This window comes from Eretmochelys imbricata, chromosome 24 (assembly GCF_965152235.1).
Source record: "Eretmochelys imbricata isolate rEreImb1 chromosome 24, rEreImb1.hap1, whole genome shotgun sequence".
Lineage (NCBI taxonomy): Eukaryota > Metazoa > Chordata > Testudines > Cheloniidae > Eretmochelys > Eretmochelys imbricata.
In genome coordinates this window covers 12,447,042-12,454,016 of record NC_135595.1, presented here as the reverse complement: position 1 = coordinate 12,454,016, position 6,975 = coordinate 12,447,042, and the positions used below count along the sequence as shown (strand labels likewise).

At 56.5% G+C, this 6,975-nt stretch overlaps 1 pseudogene; it reads left to right on the top strand.

Annotated features, from left to right (window-relative positions):
• The first annotated feature begins 242 nt into the window (after positions 1-242).
• LOC144279815 (mucosal pentraxin-like) lies at positions 243-3,941 on the top strand (annotated as a pseudogene).
• The last annotated feature ends 3,034 nt before the right edge of the window (positions 3,942-6,975 follow it).

Genomic DNA, 6,975 nt, shown 5'->3' with positions numbered 1-6,975 from the left:
ATCAGAGGGGTAGCCGTGTTAGTCTGGATCTGTAAAAGCAGCAAAGGGTCCTGTGAAACCTTATAGACTAACAGATGTATTGGAGCCGATGAAGTGGGTATTCACCCATGAAAGCTCATGCTCCAATACGTCTGTTAGTCTATAAGGTGCCACAGGACTCTTTGCTGCTTTTGATTGTCCGTAACACACTGGCCACAGACTCTTGACATCTGTCCCTCTGGTTTATTCTGGAGGTGAAGAAGATGCAGAAGCTGCAGCTTTAGCTCCTCCTCCTCACTGGCCTCTCAGGAGCTGTGGCCCAGACAGGAAGGGGCAGAGCTAGCTGTGCCGGGGGAGGAGGGCAAGCACTGGCTATGATGCCCTCTGTACAGGGAGAACAGGGTTTGTGCTTCTGCAGGCAGAGAGCAGCCGAGTCCCTGGCACTCTGGAGGGTGCATGGGTCACATTTTCCAGTCTCCCTCCCCACAGCCCCCAGCCGAAGATGGGATTCCCGCTAATGCCCCCACCCAGGGCAGGGCTTCTGTTGGACTCGGGGGTCTGTCGGTGCTAAGTCCCCTGGTGCTCAGCATTTAGCCCCATTGGATCTTGGCTCCCACCTTGAGACAGTGGGGCCTGATGTCAATTGAAGCGCTGGGGCTCAGTGCCTCTGAGGGCCAGGCCCCAAGACACCCAGAAACAGCAATGCGGAACCAGCGCGGGGTAGAGGGGGCTTTGGGAAGACATGTGTTGCTGCACACATCTGATGGCACTGCTTTGGTGCCCACAGGTGTGGCTAGAGACATTTACTGAAGTGCCATAAGAATGTAATGACCAATCAGCTGCTCCCTGCCCTACCTGCCTGAAGGGGGCATGCTGTGACAGCACAGGGAGGTCCATTGGGGCGAGCTGCCACAGCGCAGGAGGATTTGGGGGGCATTGCAACAGCATGGGGGATCTATGGGGGATGCTGTGACAGTGCAGGAGGATTGGGGGCTCCATTCTGGCCAGCAAAAAGGGATTGTGGTGGGCACACAGCAGCCAGCATGTGGGCATTAGCAGATGACACAGGGGCTCGGTGAGCAGCACAAGGGGTTGGCAGAGACACTGTGGGCAGACAGGGGCTTGCAGGGTCGTTCCCCAGTGCAGTCGCTGCTTACCCCGGCCCCTGCAGAGGAACAGGCTTGGCTCCATGTTCTTCCTTCTCCACATTACCAGACAAGCCAGCAGTGAGGATTCAGCCGCGGCCCCTCTACCCCAGCCCGGGCAGAGAGCTGCAGTGTGACGTCCCAAGAGATCCTGGGTAAGGAGCTCCCCTCCCCACGGCTGCTCTCGCTCTAGTGATCCCCTTCCCAGCACACCCACTCCCACCCTGCGCCCAAGAGCTCACCCCTCCCCCCATTACGTCCACCCCACCCTGCACCCAAAGCACTCACCCTGCCCTGCCCACAGTGCCCACCCTCACCCTGCACCCATAGCACTTGCCCCTCCCCTTCCCATCACATCCACCCCCATAGTGCTCACCCCTCCACCTCCCATCACACTCACCCCTACCCTGGGCCCACAACACTTGCCCCTTCCATCACGCCCATCCCTACCCTGGGCCCATAGCGCTCACCCCTCCCATCACGCCCTCCCCCACCCTGGGCCTATAGCTCTCACCCCTCTGCCTCCCATCACCCCCACCCTGCACTTGTAGCACTCCCCTCACATCACGCCCACCCTGCACCCATCGGTAGAGCCCAGGACACAACACAGGTCACACCAGGATCATCCCCACAGGGCAGGAAATGCCGAACGTCCCCCCCTGCAGCTTTTGCTGAGCCCTGCGCTGTGCATGGAGCAGTAGGATCAGATCTGCCAGAGCACAAGCCTTCCACCCCTTGCAGCTGTGACCTTCCCACAGCCACCACCCGCCGTGCCCACCTCCGGAGTGTCCGCACGCAGCCTGGGGGCCACACGCAGCCCCAGCACCCGCCGTGCCCACCTCCGGAGTGTCCGCACGCTGCCTGGGGGCCACACGCAGCCCCAGCACCCGCCGTGCCCACCTCCGGAGTGTCCGCACGCAGCCTGGGGGCCACACGCAGCCCCAGCACCCGCCGTGCCCACCTCCGGAGTGTCCGCACGCTGCCTGGGGGCCACACGCAGCCCCAGCACCCGCCGTGCCCACCTCCGGAGTGTCCGCACGCTGCCTGGGGGCCACACGCAGCCCCAGCACCCGCCGTGCCCACCTCCGGAGTGTCCGCATGCTGCCTGGGGGTGAGATATGGGTAGGGTGACCAGATAGCAACTGTGAAAAAACGCGACCGGGGTGGGGGGTAATAGGTGCCTATATAAGAAAAAGTCCCAAAAAAATGGACTGTCCCTATAACAAAGGGACATCTGGTCACCCTAGATATGGGGCTAGCCGTAGGACCCAGTTTGCCCTGTCCCATCTGGCACCCATGGGCACTCGCTCAAAGGTGCGGAGGAAAGTGTCGGGGTCATCATCGGGGCCCATTTTACAAAGGCCCAACCCCGTAGTGCGGGTGCCATCTCCCCGCAAGGAACTCACCAGTTTCTGCAGGAGTTGTTGCTGCACCCCCGCTTGCTCCTTAATAAAGTCCTGTTCAGTCCTCTGCTGCTCAGCCTGGCAGGCAAGTAGAGCCTGTCTCTGCATCTGGTGGGATTGCTGGAAGGCCTGCAGCGTCTTCTGCATCTCCTCCAGCTGCTGAGCCAGCCACTGCAGGGTTCCCCTCCATCTCCGGGTCACCAAACTGTAGCTCTGGCACAAAAGGATCTCTGACAAGCCCCCATGTGTCACAGGGTGCAGGGCCAGCCCCTCTTCTTCTGGGCCCGGTTGCCCTCCCAAATAAGTCCAGAGAGACTTCTGCTCTGTGCAATACCCGTGTCCTTTTTTCTTTAAGCATTTTCCCACCACCAGTGTCCAACTATATACAATCCTTACAGGTGTCTCACCTAATGCAGGCTGGGTCAGTAATCAGCTAGAGGGCTTCCACCACTCTCTCTGACTGACCTCTTCCTTCTGGCTCCTTCCCAGCCTTTGTAGCTCCTGCCTAATAGGCTGGCAGGTGTTGCCAATCTCTAGGCAGACATAAGGCTTTTCAACCAACCCCAATATATCCCCCTTAATTGGAGCTGGCATGGCAGGGGCTGATGAGGTGTGTTTGCAGCAGCACCACCATGCCACAGCTGGGATAGCAGGGTGTGGGAGGGGGTGAGGGAATTAGCAGAACTGGGTACGGCCCAGGGCTGGGATAGCATGGTGTGGGGGGAGTAAGGGGCAGTGACAGAGTTTGGTCGGACACGGGGCTGAAATATCAGCTTGGGGGAGAATGGGGGTGGGCATTGGTAGAGCTGAGTCAGCCCCAGGGCTGGGATAGTTGGGGGGGAGGATTTAGAGGCCTCAGGGGTTAACTAGGAAGAGTGGTTCCAATTGGGTCCCTTACCCTGATGGAGAAACACCCCCTCCCCTATCTCCCTTCTCCTCACAGACCTCTTCCATAAGGTGTTTGTTTTCCCAAGAGCATCCAACGACTCCTATGTAATCCTGAAGCTGAAGCCAGAGGAGGCACTCCAGAGTTTTACCATGTGTCTGAGATCCTACACTGACCTGCCCCAGCCATATGCCCTCTTCTCCTATGCCACCAAGGCCCATGACAACGAATCCTGCTCTCCAAATCCAGCTCCGGGAAGTACAGACTATATGTGGGCGGGGGAGGGCGGAATCTGTGACCTTTAGAGACCCGTATGGACTGGGAGCACGTCTGTGCCGGCTGGGACTCCGCCACGGGCATAGCCGAGTTCTGGGTGAACAGGAGCCCTTACCCAGGAAGGGTCTGCAGAAAGGCTACTCCGTCAGTGCTGAGGCTGTAATCATCCTGGGGCAGAAGCAGGACTCCTTCGGGGGCGGGTTTGAACTCCCAGAGTCATTTGTAGGGGAAATCACAGATGTGTACATGTAGGACCATGTCCTCTATAACATGGAGTCTACAATGTGGGGTGGGTCCTTTTCCTGCTACATCTTTGGCTGGAATAATTTGCACTATGAATTAGTCAGTGACGTGTTCCTGAAACCCAGGCTGCAATTCTGATCCTGTGAACACGGGCCACGTTCAGCAGCGGTGCAGCCCCAGCCCAAAGCCATGGAGCTCCAACTCCTGCTGTCTGCTTTCAGAGAGTGACGTGCCCCAGGCTGTGCTGTCTGCAGCCACAAACCAGACATGCCAAACCCATGAAAAAAACGCAGAAATTGAGCTTGTTTTTGGCTTAATTGGCTACTGAGTTGCGTTTTGGCTTAGTTTTGGCTTGTAGCTCGTTTCTTGTTGTAGCTTGTTGCTTCTTTTTTTTGATTGGCTACCGGCAAGCAGGGGCAAGAGAGGGAGAGTCAGGGGTGCACAGCGGGCCCACCACAGTTCCAGACTGCACACTGGGGGGATCTAGTCACATAGAGTGTTGGGGTTCTTAGGGATTGGTTTGTTTTGGCCTTGTTTTGAAATGGGATTAGCTTGATTTTTGGCTTATTGTGAAAGTTGGGGTGCTTATTTACTGTGTGAAAGTTGGCAACTGTGCCATAAACCCTGGCAAGTCTAGCACAAAGGAGAATATGATCTCCAGCCCTGAGGGTTTATGCCATTCCCTGTTGCACACACTGGGCCAAAGCACAGAGCTGAGAGAGGCTGGAAGGTGCTGTCTAGGCCTCCCACCCTGGGCCCCAGCATGGATGCTCCTCAGTGAGCTTTCCAGCGCTTGGTCCAGTCTGCTTATAAATGTGCCTGGCATCACGGCTGGTGCAGCTCTCCATGAGCTTTCCTGCTCACTGCAGATCTCATGGGCAGGATGGGATCCTGACATGCACTCAGCACCATTTGCCTGGGTTCCTCCCACTAATCTGGTGAATTCTGGCCCTGCAGAGCTGTGCCGGGCTCTGCCTTTCACTGCTGGGTTAAGCCCTTGGCACAGACAGACCCAAATCCCATTGGCTTTCCATGAAGGCACATGTCATTGCAAACTCCTGCCCATTCCCTCAGTGTATCAGTATTGCCTCTTGCTAGACAGCGCCCTCCTCTTGAAAAGTTTGGCTGCTGATTAGCTCCCCCCGGCCCTCCATGGCTGGCTGTACATCTCCATTTTCCTACTGACTGTTTAGCTATAATCCTACCTGTTGCATTGTTTCTCTAGGCTCCCACCCCTCCCACTCAGCTCCTTATGTCCGCGATTTTCTCACACAGGCATTCTCCTCACTCTCTTCCAGGTCACTTAGGTCTTAAGAGGCTCTGAAATGAGACCAGAAGGTGCCATCCCCTCCCGCTCTCATTCTATTACCCTCTAGCGTTTCTCACTGTTTATGGTCCTGCTGGAGCTCTTGATTCATATCGGCTAAGGGGCTGTTTAATTGCAGTGTAGACGTTCCAGCTTTGGCTGCAGCTCAAGCGCTGGGACCCTCCCACCACCCAGGACCTCCCTACACCCCAATTAAACAGCTCCTTTGCTTGAGCCCCACCAGCCGGAGTCAGCTGACATGGGCCAGCCAGGCTGTCCAATTGCAGGGTAGACCTACCCTGAGTGAGAGCAACACAGAACCCACCAACAGCTCACAGCGATGCCTGCTGCTCGGGCTTATCTCAACCGAGCCCTGCGTGAGGGCGCACCCCACCCACCCTCTACCCCAGGCCCGCCAGACCTTTCAATTGGGTCCCTACCCCGTAGATCCCAGCAAACCCCTCACCCTTTCACTGCAAGCCGGCTGCATGAACTGCAGCCGGTCAGCTTCCAAATAGTGCCACGGAAACATTTATACACACTCACGCTTCACACCCTTCATGCCCACACCCTGGTGTCCCGCCCCGATACAAAGTGGTGGGACCTCCTGCCACCTTTGGAGGATGAGCAACCTCAGTGGGCCAGCCTGTATTCCACCTTGGTCCTGAGGCCTGTCGGGGACATTAGTTGGTGGCTCCTTCACGGAGCTGTGAGCACGGGCGTGTTTTTGACACGGTTCACCCCCATCCCGGATATTTGCCCTTTTTGCAACATGAGGGAAACCCTGGCACACGTATATTTAGAGTGTGCCAGATTGCAGCCCCTTTTCCGGCTCCTCACGAATATTTTATTATGCTTTTGGCTCCACTTTTCCCCTCACCTTTTTATCTACACACTCCCCATCCGTGGCCCCACAAAATCACGAGATCTCCTGGTTAACCTCCTCCTAGCCCTAGCTAAAACAGCCATTTATAAAACCAGAGAGGGGAAATTGGCTAATGAAGCGTCCTGCGATTGTAGGGCTGTTTTCCGATCCTCAGTACATTCACGTATCTGAGTGGAGTTCCTCTGGGCGGCGTCCACCGACTCCCTTGACGCCTTCGAGGAGCGGTGGGCGCTGTCCAAGGTTCTCTGCTCGGTGACCCCATCCGGTTCCCTCTGTCTGACCCTTTGATTGAGGGGAAGAGCGAGAGACCCCAGCCCCAGCCGTTGCCACTGTGGATACCATCATCACTGTCACCTAGGAGGGGTCCTATAACACGTGGGTGTAATCCCCCCTCATCCCAAACCGCCCACCCTGCAGCCGTGCCCATCTTGTCGGGCACTCTCAGGAGAGGAATAATTGGTGACACTCAGCGTGGCACTAGGAACTCGAGGGGGTGGAAGACCACAAGTGTTGAGGAAGCCCCCCCCGCTCTAGGCCACCAAGTAACTCAGAAAGAAAAGGAGTACTTGTGGCACCTTAGAGACTAACCAATTTATTTGAGCATGAGCTTTCATGAGCTACAGCTCACTTCACTCCTTTTCTTTTTGTGAATACAGACTAACACGGCTGTTACTCTGAAACAGGTAACTCAGGAGGGTGGAAGACCACGAGTGTCAAGGAAGCCCCCCAGCTCTGGGCCCAGGCTAGCCTGAACACTTCTCCCTCCTGAAGGGTGCTGTGTCATACCTTCTGTTTGCTTTTGTTTTGTTGCATAGTTTTGCTTTATCCTCTTTGGTGATTCTTTGTAAGTG